At 33.2% G+C, this 13,721-nt stretch overlaps 1 pseudogene; it reads right to left on the minus strand.

Annotated features, from left to right (window-relative positions):
- Positions 1–990: 990 nt before the first annotated feature.
- On the minus strand, positions 991–13,102 carry LOC111378810 (annotated as a pseudogene).
- Positions 13,103–13,721: the final 619 nt, after the last annotated feature.

The raw sequence follows: 13,721 nt of genomic DNA on the forward strand, positions 1-13,721 counted from the left end.
TCTTCTAGTGTTGGGTTGTTTTTTTACTTGGGCTGATTGGAGATTATGTTTGGCCCGTGATCATCAGTTACCAAATCGCATTTTAGTAGCACGACTTTCGTCTCTTTAGATATTTTTGATCTAGACCCTCCATCTACTAGAATCGTAGTCGTTTGATCCATGGTTATATATATATATATATATATATATATATATATATATATTGATTGTGTTTTTCTTCTGTGTGAAGTTCTAGGGTTTGCTTGGCCAGTTCTTTTCCAAAATCTTGATGTCTTGCTCTGTAAGTCTCTTGAAACGTTTGATTGTAATTGTTTTTGATAGATGATCAGTGAGAGAAAATTGTAGAGATTAATTTGTCTTTGTGTTTGAAAGAGAGGCGAGACAGATCTAAAGAAATCTTATACATTTGTACTATTTCTTGGTGATTTCATAGTAGAATTGAACATAATCTACTTGTTGATGCTCAACGGGTGAGTAGGCTTAAAGCTGAACATTCGGACCTTTGTGGTGAAATTCTTCATGTTAATTTGCTTTTCTACAAATGGTTGTTATAGGTTCTTTATGAATTCGATTTTGCGAACAAGAACCTTCTCTATTGTAGACCAAATTTATTTTCATCAAACTCGAACAATTTACATAAATGAGTAATGATGAGACTTGAATGGAAATCCCACTTTGCTATCATGTTAAAATGCATTTTAAGACGAAGCCTAACTTAGTATTATCAGAATGACTTGGCCAGATTAATAATATGTTAGTTATCAAATTATTTTTTGTATACCACGTATTTGAGGCAACAAGAATTCAACTGAAAGCGACATGAAGCAAACGGAAAGCAGCAAATACTTAGTACTTCTCACATATTGGAATTGTAGGCTGCCTCATTAATGTTTAACCTACATTACAAAAGATGACAAATGACCATTGCTATAATTCTCTATTACTCATCAGCACATACGTTCTTTGAGCTTGATGCAAATAGATTGAAATCTAAGCAGCAGGACCGAACTTCTTCGAGGTTAGGACCCAAAGAGTCCTATAGTCGTTGGTCCAGGTGTGGTAAAAGGGGCTAAAGAAGCTTAATCCGGTCCTATACAAGATTGCTTTGAATTGGAAATTGAAAGTCTTGAACTTTCCTTCTCCTTCAGATTTGAAGGGAGCATTCACTGTTCCTTTAGCAGCAAATGCTTTGATCATCATTGATTTATGGCAATTATTCTTTGCATCTCCTATAGTGAATACAAGATTATAGACCTAGTTGGGGGCTGTTGATTACTAGGGCTATGGCATACTCTTTTCCTGCAACTAGTTTTACTGCCCCTCGTCCGAAGAGGACGTTGAAATACTTTGAGTATATGAATTTGATGACTTTAATAGATTCGATGATCAAATCGAGAAGTGGGGATGTCAAATCTTTCTATTTGAGGGGAATTGGGACACCATGAGAAGAATTGATCAAGAGATGAGGACCCTCCTCAAAATCATAATTCTTGACTAAGATAGTTGCAAGAATTTGGGACAAAATTAGCCCGAAGTCGTCCATTTGCTGCTTAAGCCTTTCTTAAGCTTCATTACTAGCAACAATTTATGCTTGATATGTAACATTAAACATGTAGCCATCCTAGAGATTGCAGAATGTGTTTTGTTGTGTATGTAACTCATATAAAGTGGAACACAAGTTTACTGGATCAATTAAGCCGATGCTAGAATATGAAAACAATTTCAAACTAGTCACGAATAGTAAATAATTACCTTTGGTGAACCTTGGAGAGAAAAGCTCTTTAATAGCAACCACATCTAGGAGAGGTCCACAAGCAAGATCCTCTTGCATTCCAGGATTATGAAAAATCATCTTCACTAAATTAGAAGTGGCTCTGAGTTCCCAAGCATAAGTTTCACCACCATTACTAATATATAGAGTCTGCAAAGGGAGATCTTCAGATTGAGGGAGTATCGACACGCTCAAGACCTGGTCTTGGGCATAAGTTCCTGGGTACCAAATGTAAGTGCATATGCCGAGCTATTTTTGAGGAAATTGAGGCATTGTTTCAAAGTCTCACAGCATGAATGGCATGCGCTACTGGAAAGTAAATTCCACCGACTGTGGCCCACTGGAGATGTACTCAACTAAGCCATTGATTTTGCACTTGGGCGATGCATATTTACCTTGGAGCACTATTTTATTTATGTCAGTAGGCTTTGGTTTCTCTTCAAAGTTTCCATTTAGTAGTAGACCTGAGAAAACATAGTAGCAAAATGAAAAACCTCTCTCTCAGACACCCACACAAACTCACTTACTCCACAGGAAGTAAATTTTTCTCCAAAATCATATCCCAGACTCCTAGGATTCGAAACCTCACCACTCTTGATTGAGAAAGCCCAAAAATTGATAGACACCAAAGAGTCGATACGTGCAAATGATGCAAAACAAAAGCCCATAAGGATACAGCAGAGAAACAAGGTAAATCATTATACATGTCAAGACATGTCAAAGAAAAGAGAAACACTAACAAAGATCTAGCTTTATTTAAGAACTCTTAAGTAAAATAGACAAGATTTTAGAGCATTTACCTTCCAAAGAGACAGGTGCAAAAGCATAGACTATAGAAAAGTTAGAGAGAAAGCACATATGAAATCTTCAAGCCCATCTTGTAAACAAGCTCGAAAGGTCTAGGATAAATTTTGATGTAAGATTGGCGATGCTTAAGATAATGTTTATGGTTTATGCTTTATATTTGTACCGCAAAAGGAGTGCCAGTCTCTGTGTGTGTGAAAATAGGAAAATGTGAAGAAAATGTGCAGGAAAGTTAATATGGGTAAGAATTAGACAGTACTGTCATTACAAAAAAGAAAAAGAAATTATCATATTTTACTTGTTATATTATTTAATTCTATATACTACTTATGTACAAGAGATACAATTATGATCAAGTTTGATGGAATTAGAATTAAATTTTTAGTAAATTTTGATATAAGTTGATAAAATATGTGGTTAAAAAGTTATGAATCCTATGAAATATGTTGTCAAAATTAATTGTCTACTCTTTATTCAGCATAAAATTTAAGTCAAAATTCAATAATTAAAATTTTACCACACATTTTACAGAATTCATAACTTTTCAATCGTACATTACATTATTCTTTAACAAAATATACTGAAAATTTTATTTTTATGTAAACCAAATTGGTGCTATATACCAACCATAAAAGCAACGATCAAGTACCAACCTGATAATTATTCCCCCCCCCCCCCCCCCCCCAAAAGTTTCAATTTAAGAATTAAACTTTCTCCTTAATCCATGACTAAATTCATTTTTTAATCATAATTATTTTCTTTACATATTTCTAATTAAGAAATTACCTTCTTTCCATAATTCTATAGCATGATTTTATGTCATATGCAAAAGAACATGTTCAACTGACTTTAAAAAGAAATGAAAAGTAAATTTTAAACTTTTTCATCGAACATAATTTTAAAAACTACGTTTTACTAACAGAACATATAAAATTTACTTTCGATATACATGCCCTAAGTCTCACATTTTAATCATTGTTATAAGAGGGCAAAGGAAAATAGCAAATAGAGAATGAGGGGAAAAAATGTCTTATAAATGCATTATCAATTTAAGTTGATGAGAAAAGTAGAGAAAAATGTACGATACAAAATTAAATAAGCCTATCGATCTTAGATTAAATTCTTTTTAATTTCTTTTATGTCAGTTGGAGTTGGAAAGTATAATAAACCTATCAATGTGTAAAAACTTTAATAAAGAGTAGATGGAAAAATTAATGTGTCCATTTATGGGATGCTTGCTAGCATTAAAAGTAGAAAATTATGAGAAGTTGTTGAACGCGATAAACACAATAAATCAACATTTATGACATGTTTAGTACTGAGTATTTGAAATAACATGCTACTAAGAGAGATTATAGCATTTACTGTTACTGAATCCTAGAATACATCAAATAGCCTCGTCAGAGAAAGTTATTAAAGAGGCTATTTGGACATCGTTTGGAAACAGAAGAGAAGAAGAAAAAGAACAATAGCACGTATGTTTTTATCTTTCTCTTTTCAGTTTTGCTGGATTTTTGTTTCCCAATAAATACAAATGCATCTTACCTTGATTTCTTTTGATTTGACCAGGCACAACATTCTCTAGTTTTTTGTTTAGTTAAATTGACTTCAATTGACTAATTTATTTGTGATCTTGATCTATTAACTTCTTAACCAGATGTTATCCATGGTCAAGTAAAAATTATGTTCAAACTGATTTTTATACTTAGATTATCAAATTTTTGAAGGGTTGCAACATATAAATCTATGTACGACTTGTTTAAATAAATTGAACTCAACCTTTTATTAAACCCTTGTTTGAGCCCCATTTTTGTCAAAGAATTCATTTTTGAATAGTATATTGATGGGAAATTTGTGATTAAAAAATAAAGAAAAGTTCTAAATTTGCGTATAATATTATTTTAATAAAAAAATGCGTGGTTGAAATAAGGTCAAATTACCTTTGAAAATGTATTTTGATAAAAATAATGGGGCTTAAACAAGAGCTAAATATAAAAATAAGATTAAACAAGTTGAGGACCATTTCCAATTTTTTTTCCAACTTTTCATATCAGAATGTTCCAACGTTTGTCGAAGGTGGGACTCCATAAATCTTGGAGATTGGGGGAAATTACGGTCATTATTATTTGATTGAGTCTACAAAAATTGTTAGGTTTTATGTAATTGACAATTCTGTGAACAATAAGGACTAAATTGAACATGTGAAAAGTCAAGGAGTTATGTACAATTTTGTATAGATGATTTAGGTAAGTTAAGGTTCGAGCCTCGAATAAAGAAAGAAGAAACACGGCATTTTCTCTAGCTGCTCGCCAAGACATTGCTCGAGTAGCAAAAATAGAATGGTCGTCGTTCGCCTATCGCCCGGACTTCGCTTGAGGGAAACGCTGTCGCTCGTTTCTTGCTGGAGGGTCGCTCGAGCGATGGTGTTATTCGGCCAACCCTAATTTGTGATTTTGGAAAGTTTTACACAGCCTATAATACATAAACATCTGTAACTATAAATACCCAAGTCTTGCACGTTTCTCAAACGTGGTTGTACATTGTGCCTCTCTTGCATATCACATTCATATCATTCTTTGAAGATCCAAGAGCCTGTTCATACCTTGATTCACTACATTCTTTCTTGAGATCCTATTACCACATACTTAGGAAAACATCATATCCTTAAATCCAAAACACCAGGCTTTTTTAACACTGTAATGAAGGTACTTTCTCTATTGGAACTTTAGAGGCTACTGAAAATTGAGGAAGGGTGGACTACAAGTAGAGGAAAAGCACAAAAATTGAAGATTATTGGGATTCACTTGGAATATACAATTGTACAAGATCAGGAAGCTGGAAGAGACAACAGTATCTTGGAGATTACAAGAAGTAGATTGGAAAATCTAATAAAGTTGGCTAGACAACGTCTAACTGTAAAGGTCATTATCTACCGTAGAGATAACTAGCTTGGTCTTGAAACTTTTACCCAATTGGGGTTTTTCCGTCAACAATCATGGTGTTTTTTATTGCTTCATCGTACAAACTGCGGTAATTCAACTTAGGATAATTGGACTGTTTAAATAACCATCTAGAAACTATTAAAAAGTGAGTTGTTGCTTTTAATATATTAATTTGGCACTTAAGGACTAAATCGGATAGTAAACAGACTTTCAAGAATCATAGTTGTTGGCATGATTTGCTCTTTAGATTTTTATTCTATCATGTGAGGTCTTGACCTGGACTAATGATTTGGTTTGGTTTCTTCTAAATTTGCAAAGTGATGGCACTCACTTTTTTTTATCAAATGTGCAAATAAAAATCTATATTCTACCCCATGTTTTAATTGAAAAAATGGCTAAATACTTATCTCCTATTCGATCCGAATAATGCAGTTCATAGTCAACAACTACAGTAATCATCCTATATGACATCATGTAATGTGAGGTGTTAATTTCCTATAATCTTGTTGCCTCAAAAAATAATTTGATACTTCAAATAACAAATTGTCACACAAGGATGATTACTGTAGATCAGAATATGAATAACATTACTCATTTCGTTAAGTTAAAAAGTTGATACAAATTTAAGTTAAAATGAACAAGTAATTTTAATCATTTAATTTATGGAATTCATAATGTTTATCAACTTTCCAACAACACTTTTCATCAACTTATATCAAAATCTACTAAAAATTTGATTTTAGCTAAACTAAATAATGACTTAATTTCAATAGAAAATAAAGAAAAATGGAAAATCAGGAACTGTCCTTGGTGTTCCCCCACCTTGTTAAGGGTTTCTTTTTTACAAAGTGTTAGGAAAATGTGTAATTGGCAATCTGTGACCAAAGGACCTATTTGTCAAAATTGTAAAGTCAAGGACTAAATTGTACAGGTCAAATAGTTCAGGGACTAAAGTTACAATTTAGTAAAGGTCATAGCATAGGTCTAGGGTAAAGTGGGATGCTTTGAAGATGCAAACGGGGCGTTGATGTCGCTGGAGTTTCGCCCTGACCTTGATAGAGCCAAAATTGCAGAACTGACCTCGCTGGAGTTTCGCTGGTCTATCGCCTGAGCGAAGATACGTCGCTCGAGTTTCGCCAGGACCTCGCTCGAGCGACTGTTATCTGGCCTTTGGTAATTTTAATGCCTCGCGAATTTTTAACGCCCTATATTACCAAATTCGACCTACTATATAAACAAAACGTCCAATTTTCTTATTGTACCTTTGGCAAACATTAAAACTACAATTCCTCTCAACTTCCAAAGGATCAAGAGCCAAAATAAATTCATGCTTTTCATCTTTGATTCTTATGGTTCTTTGAATAAAAACATCAACCCTCACAAAACCAAAACACCCTTTCATATTTCCATATAAACTTCCAGAAGATCATCTGTTTGAAGATTCGGAAAGGAAATTGCTTGAAGAGCTGGAGTGCTTGGTGATTCACAGGAGGTAGAAGATATTCAAAGCTGGGATTTTGGCACAGATCTGCAAAATCCAGGATAGCTGTGGTCGATACAGTAAGGAGGTCAGAATATTATTAGAATCAATAATGTCTGGCGTACTGTAAGTCAATATCTTCTATAGTGGATCTCTTCTGGCTTGTGCCCAGAGTTTTTACCCAGTTGGGTTTTCTCCGTCAACATTTTGTTGTGTTTTTACTGCTTTCTGTTAATTATTTTTCAACCGTTAATTCAACTTAGGTAGATAAAGTATGTGAATGAATCTAGGCAATGCATAATTGATGTGACTTGTTGCATCAGTTAATTGATTGTTTTAATTCCCCATAAACACCTATTCACGCCCCCTCTAGGTGTTGGTTGGGTCGAACTATTGCTTTTTCACAAAGCTTTTGATAAAAAAAAAGAAACAAAAAAAAAGGAGGAGAAAAAAAAAGAAAAAAAAAAGTAGATTTTGATTAAGCCCCTATTTGACAATCATTATTTAAAAACTCTTTTTTTTATACCTATTTATTTTTAATTACACATTCACATAATATATAGTAAAATATCATTGTCAACCTCCCACTAATCATCACAACCATCAACAATCCTAAATTTTACGTTACTAGCATCACTTGCTAGTAAAATTAAAGGAAACAAAATAAGAATAAGCTCAGGCTCAATGTGAATAGTTTACAACTTTACAAAAAATTATTTTGATTTTTTAAATGTCAAAACCCTATAAATTGGTGTATATAATTCCTTAGTTTGGATGACTTGGACTAATTTGATTTTTGTTGGGCTCCATTTGCTCTTTTTTTAGTTATAAAAATGAGCTAAACTTAATTACTAGACTAATTTTGACATACTTTTAACACAAATGTATGTGCATTTTGACTTTTAAGCTTGTCTATGGGATCAACGAGATGTGTTGATTATATTATAATGTGCAATCATATGCAAAACATTTTAAAAACTCCCTGAACATGTGCAAGCATAGAAGATCATTTTAGAATATTGATCCGACCTACGATTATCACCATTCTCTCATCCCATCTTCAACTTGCCCAGGCCATTATTGGTAGCTTTGGTGTGAAAGGCAATAACTCTAAAGTGGGTTGCGAGATTTATTTATTTATTTATTTTAAACTGAAAATAAGATATGTTGAAAATGCGCCACCAGAATCTCAACATCGTCCTCTCCACATAGACATCATCTATACACTTAAAATGAAATAGATTCACATATATATAGAAAAATGAGTGGGCCAAGTGCATTGATGAGCAAAGTCCAAGCCCAATGGAAGGGCCCAATATGAGATAATTTTATAGGTATAACAATAGCCTACAGTCTGAGCCGCATATTCATGTGCGGGTCAAACTTCGAAATATAAGCTGTCAAATAGGTGAGTTCTTACAGTTGCCTCAGAAATATGAGTAGCTCCAACACATAAGGATTTACGAACTGCCTTGAAAATATGCATTGGTTCCAAATAGGGGAGAACCTACGAATTGCCATGAGATTATGAACTGCTTCACTAAGTGAGGATTTACGAATTACCTCAGAAAATGTGTGTGAGCTTGAATAAGTAAGGACATATGAATTGCCTTGAAATATAGATACTGAATATAATTTTTAGAAATTTTAGCAACATCTCCGTAATATAGACTAAACTAACTTGTAATACAGTACAATATATCCACTGCACATGTACAAAGTAAATTTGTTGTCGATTTGCCCCTCCAAATAAGGTAAAATGATGATACGTATCAAACTTGCTAGTGTGAAGTAACATAATGTCTATAAAATGATAATGTAGATAACATGACATGCGTACTAGCAATAAAGAAAATAGTGTTATAAGTCATGAGGCATGCTAACAATGATGTGACATGCATACTAGGCATCAATAATATAATGCATGTTCTAGTAGTAATCACAACAGTCACCCAAGTCATAGTTGAATATTTATATGCAAGCGGACTTGAAATATAAGCCACTATGATGAAGTTGATGTCGAGACGAGACTAAATATATAAGCAGTTGTGATAAGTAGATGCTAAGGCGATGCTCTGGATGTTAGTAGCAAAGGCCATGCTCTGAATATATATAGGTGTGATAAGTTGACGTCCTTATATGGGAGCGACGCATGCATATCAAGGATTACGTCCTTTTATTTGGCAAATAATTTCTACTATCGATACAATTCAATAAATTTATTTCAATATCCTCGCTATTTATAAAATGAAGCAGTACATTATGTACAAATATATTGGCAATGACATTTTATTTTTTTTATTTCTTTTCAATAATAACATAATTTATTAAGATATCTCAATTTTCAACATTTCATATGCCTGAATCTCTTCTGAGGATTTACATTTTGGTATATCTATATACTTTTCAAAAGTATATGTCTCCTAAATGAGACCATTTTTATATCCTCCATTTTCTTTTGAAGATTTTTGGCTTAGAGTCGAATATATTTGCGCTTCAGACTTCCTATAGATATATCAGATATAATATTAACGAATTATCTATCCAGGATGTCAACTAGAGTTGGAGCATTTAAACCGATAAAAGATCTCTTTAATCAATAGATGCATCTAAATGCATTATCTTTCGAACTTCTGTTTCGAAATTTCTTTTGCGAGGATCTATATAAACTTTAACTCGAAACTATTGGATGTTCCTTGGTTAATAACATTGCCACTGGAACAATTTCTATCCGACAACAATGATGTACTTCCACTACAGCCTTGCATCAATTGACACTTGAAAAAGAAACAAGTTAGAGAGGGGTCGGCCTGTGAAATCAACAAGTCTCGTAGGGATTTTTTAGTCAATAGCCACTAAATAGCAAATAAACATTCATAAAACATTTAAGCAATTTTTTAAACGAGCACTCAGATGAAAAAGATAATACACTAAATCTAATGTGCTGAAAAAGAACCAAACATCGAATCGATAATGGAGATTGCCTACATAACAAATTGCCCACTACGCGAATTCTAGCCTCATCACAAAATCATGTTTCGACCATTCAAATAGCAAAAAAATTACCAAAGGAAACCTAAGAATTAAGCCAAGTAACCTATAATCCTCACTGCCAAAATCTCACTAGCTAACCAACCAATGACTACAAAATTCTTGTTAGAAACCATATTGCAAAATCTAAGAACTTCTATTATTATTATTATTATTATTATTATTATTATTATTACTACTACTACTACTGCTGCTGCTATCATCATCATCATTCATTATTCTTTTCCATGCTTACTTGCAATAAAGTCAACTTCATCACACCTAAATAAGCAAAAAATTGACGTTAAACCACTTCATACATACGACCAACTAACACTAAATACAGTTTGGGATGGAAAGAAAATGGAAATAAATTCACGCATATATGTGATAAATCCAGAAGACATACTTTAATCAAGAAGTCTAATACTGCTCTTTGGCCAAGCAATAGTACTTCCCATGGCTTCACTAAGAGTTCAAACTTCATCTATACGTCCGTATAAGATCAAATTACCCATATACACTTCCTCAACCCAAACCTTCCAACGATCTTGACAGAGTGGCAAGTGATTCACCTTTGCGCTTGGGTCTGTTGTTACAATATTCCCTTCTGCTACAACGTTTTCCTCCTCATACATGTACCAATGTCCTTGGACACCACAAATTCATAGTAAACAGAAAATATTCTTTTTAAAATTAGAATGCTTCAAACGGAATATATGTTGAATAAATATTTAATGATGTTATTCTGCATGTAATTGACTATATTTTTTAGTCCATTGATTACTTTTCATCTCCAACAACCACATTTTGGACATAATTCAGCATGCTCAAACTCCTTTCTATATAGACAACAATCATTTAGGCAAGCATGTATCTTTTCATAGCCAAAATTAAATGTATTGACAAGTTTTTTCATCTCATAAAATGAATTTGAAAGTGTATTATTATATGGCAGCATGTCTCGAACAAGATTAAAAGTTCATTGAAACCATTGTCTGATAAACAATGTGAATCTTTATGCTTAAACATAGCAACCAAAGCTGTCATCTTTGTAAATGCCTTGCAACCAAGATATAAAAGAGTATTAACATCATCAACTAAACTTTCAATCTCTTTCTCTTCTATTAAGACTATTTTCAGGATCTACATCATGTTCTGCATAAAAATCCCTAAACATCCTACTCGACTCAAGCATTTCTACATTGACCAAATTTGATTCACTTGGTTACTCTCCATTAAATACCCAAACAGTATATGCAAGATCGATACCTTTAATAACCAAACGTTCATAGACTGTATCATAATGATGACGCATTAGATTTCTACACTAAATACAAGGGCATGCAATCATTTCTGAATTGCAAATTTCATGATTTCGTTCAAAAAAATTATGTGCTCCATATCTATATTGTTCTGAAAATCTACAAATTAAACAGTTATGAGCATTATATGTTAATTTTTTTATTTGATAACTAGATTTGTAATATTAGTTCCAGATGATAACCTTGATAAGTACAACTACTCTTTCTCCATTATAGGCTTTGTCCATTATAGGCAGTGGCAGATCCAAAAATTTAAGTGAGCTAGAGCAATCATTGATCGTTGACCATCAACGCCTAAATAATGAGGTCATTTATAAATATTTTAATTAGCTGATGATGTACTTGGTGTTAAACTTACATTAAGGCAACTAGAATATAAATTATTCTAAAATATCAATTACATCTTTGAAAACATAACTGTAGGTGCATAAATTTCAAGAATTTATTTCCTATTAAGTGCTTACACTCCATATATGATCAACAAACGCAGTAGAAATTGAAGGGCTGATCCCAAGTTATTACAATTCAACATTTATAAAGAAGAAGAAAAATGAAAGAAATAAAAATTAAATTTTTTCCACCTAGAGTAGGGATATCATTGCAGATCCAAAACATGGGTGTCTAGAGTTTGGGGAGACCAAAAGATGACATCAATATGAAAAGAAAACAAAATAGAGAATAAGAGAGCATGAAACATCCTTTTTGTGGATATCTCGCTCCCTTAGGAACAAGATTAACATGTCCCTGCTTCCATTTAATTGGATTTATTGTTAGTTTATAAGTTACTCTTGTCTCTTGTTGATGAATAACATTATTCCTATGAACTCATAAAACAAACTTTATACTAATCTAGCTATTGAGCATCATCAAGCCATGCAGCACAAGTGAAAAAGCCTTTAATTAGATACTGAAGTTTGTGCTTCAAGAGAGAACGAAACTGAGAGGCAAACTTATTGGCAAGGCAAACCTTGCAGATTTGGCAAATGTAATGCTGTAAACAGCGTGAGCAACCTGGGGAGAAAGAGTAGCATTGGTCTAGCCGAAAAATGAATTGGTCCTTTTTGTGCCAAAGTAGAAATGCTAGGTTAATGACAGAGGTGGGATTTCTTTGATCATCGGGGAGAAATTGAGATGGGCACAGTTCAGATTTATGAAACCATTCATGAATCCCATCAGGTCATTACTTTTTCGGACAGGAACAAGTTGAGATAACCATACCAGATAGTGGAAGCCATCTAACTTAGCAGCAACCAGTTGGCTAAGATTAGGAGCAACAAAAGAGATACTTTGAGAAGCAGAGGATGCGTCAGCCATGGAAGGTAATAGGATTGGATCAGAAAGAAAAAGACTAAGCAAAGAGCTCTAATACCATGAAAGAGTTTTGAGAAATGGCTGTGGCCTCAATGTCAAAACAATAGCTCTATATGTTCATTATATACACTTGAGTGGATATGGTTTACCTGCATTTGAATTAAGAAAATACAAGAATACTGGAATGATAAGAAAATAAATTTGAATATCAAACTAACTCAAACAGCTGGAGTTCATGTCAGAGATCCAAAGATTTTGGAATCTATGGAATAAGGTTAACAATCTGCAAATTTCAAAGATAAAATTTGAGGGTTCCCATACGAGCCATAAATTGATAACATGAAATCTATGTACATCAATTGTATAAAAGTGGAATACGGAGGGGCTGGTGGCCTTACTGCTATACCTGCTTACTGGTGGAGTCCAGGTACATTTCCATGTTTTTGCAAAAACAAAATAAAAATATCTCATTTTCTGCTTATTTTCTTGAACGTTTGAGTTGTTTTTAAATTTTCCGTCACACTTTTTTATTTTTTTTATTTTTGGGTTTTTCAGAAATACGTTCTTAAAAGTAGGATTTGATTCAAAAATCCCAAAATCCAAAGAAATTGAGAATTCACAGCCTTAAACCAATCAAGAATCATGATTTCTTATAGACTTCTTATAGAGAGAGACGAGGATTTGGACATAATGACAAATTAGGGCAACGAGTAGTATAAATACCCTCACTCCCTACCATTGATTTAAATCACATCCAATGCTTTTGAGTAGCACAATCATAGAAGTTCATTGAGTGACAGATTAAAACTATCCTTCCTCCAAATAGATCCTTCACCTGGTATCCAATTTCACTTAAGACTTCCTTGTATGTAGTTGGGCCACTCAGAGTTTTTTCAAATTTATTTAAAATCTTTTATTTAATATTTTCTTCACGTGCTGGCTAATATGTCTATGATTTTTTATTTAGATGGCAATAAGGCTGGAGCTCAAGGGCAGTCACTTGCCATGGTATCATTTTTAACCTCCCCCATTTAAGAGCTTAAAATGTTAGATGAGAG

The sequence above is a fragment of the Olea europaea genome, chromosome 3 (genome assembly GCF_002742605.1).
Source record: "Olea europaea var. sylvestris chromosome 3, O_europaea_v1, whole genome shotgun sequence".
In the NCBI taxonomy this organism is placed as follows: Eukaryota; Viridiplantae; Streptophyta; class Magnoliopsida; order Lamiales; family Oleaceae; genus Olea; species Olea europaea.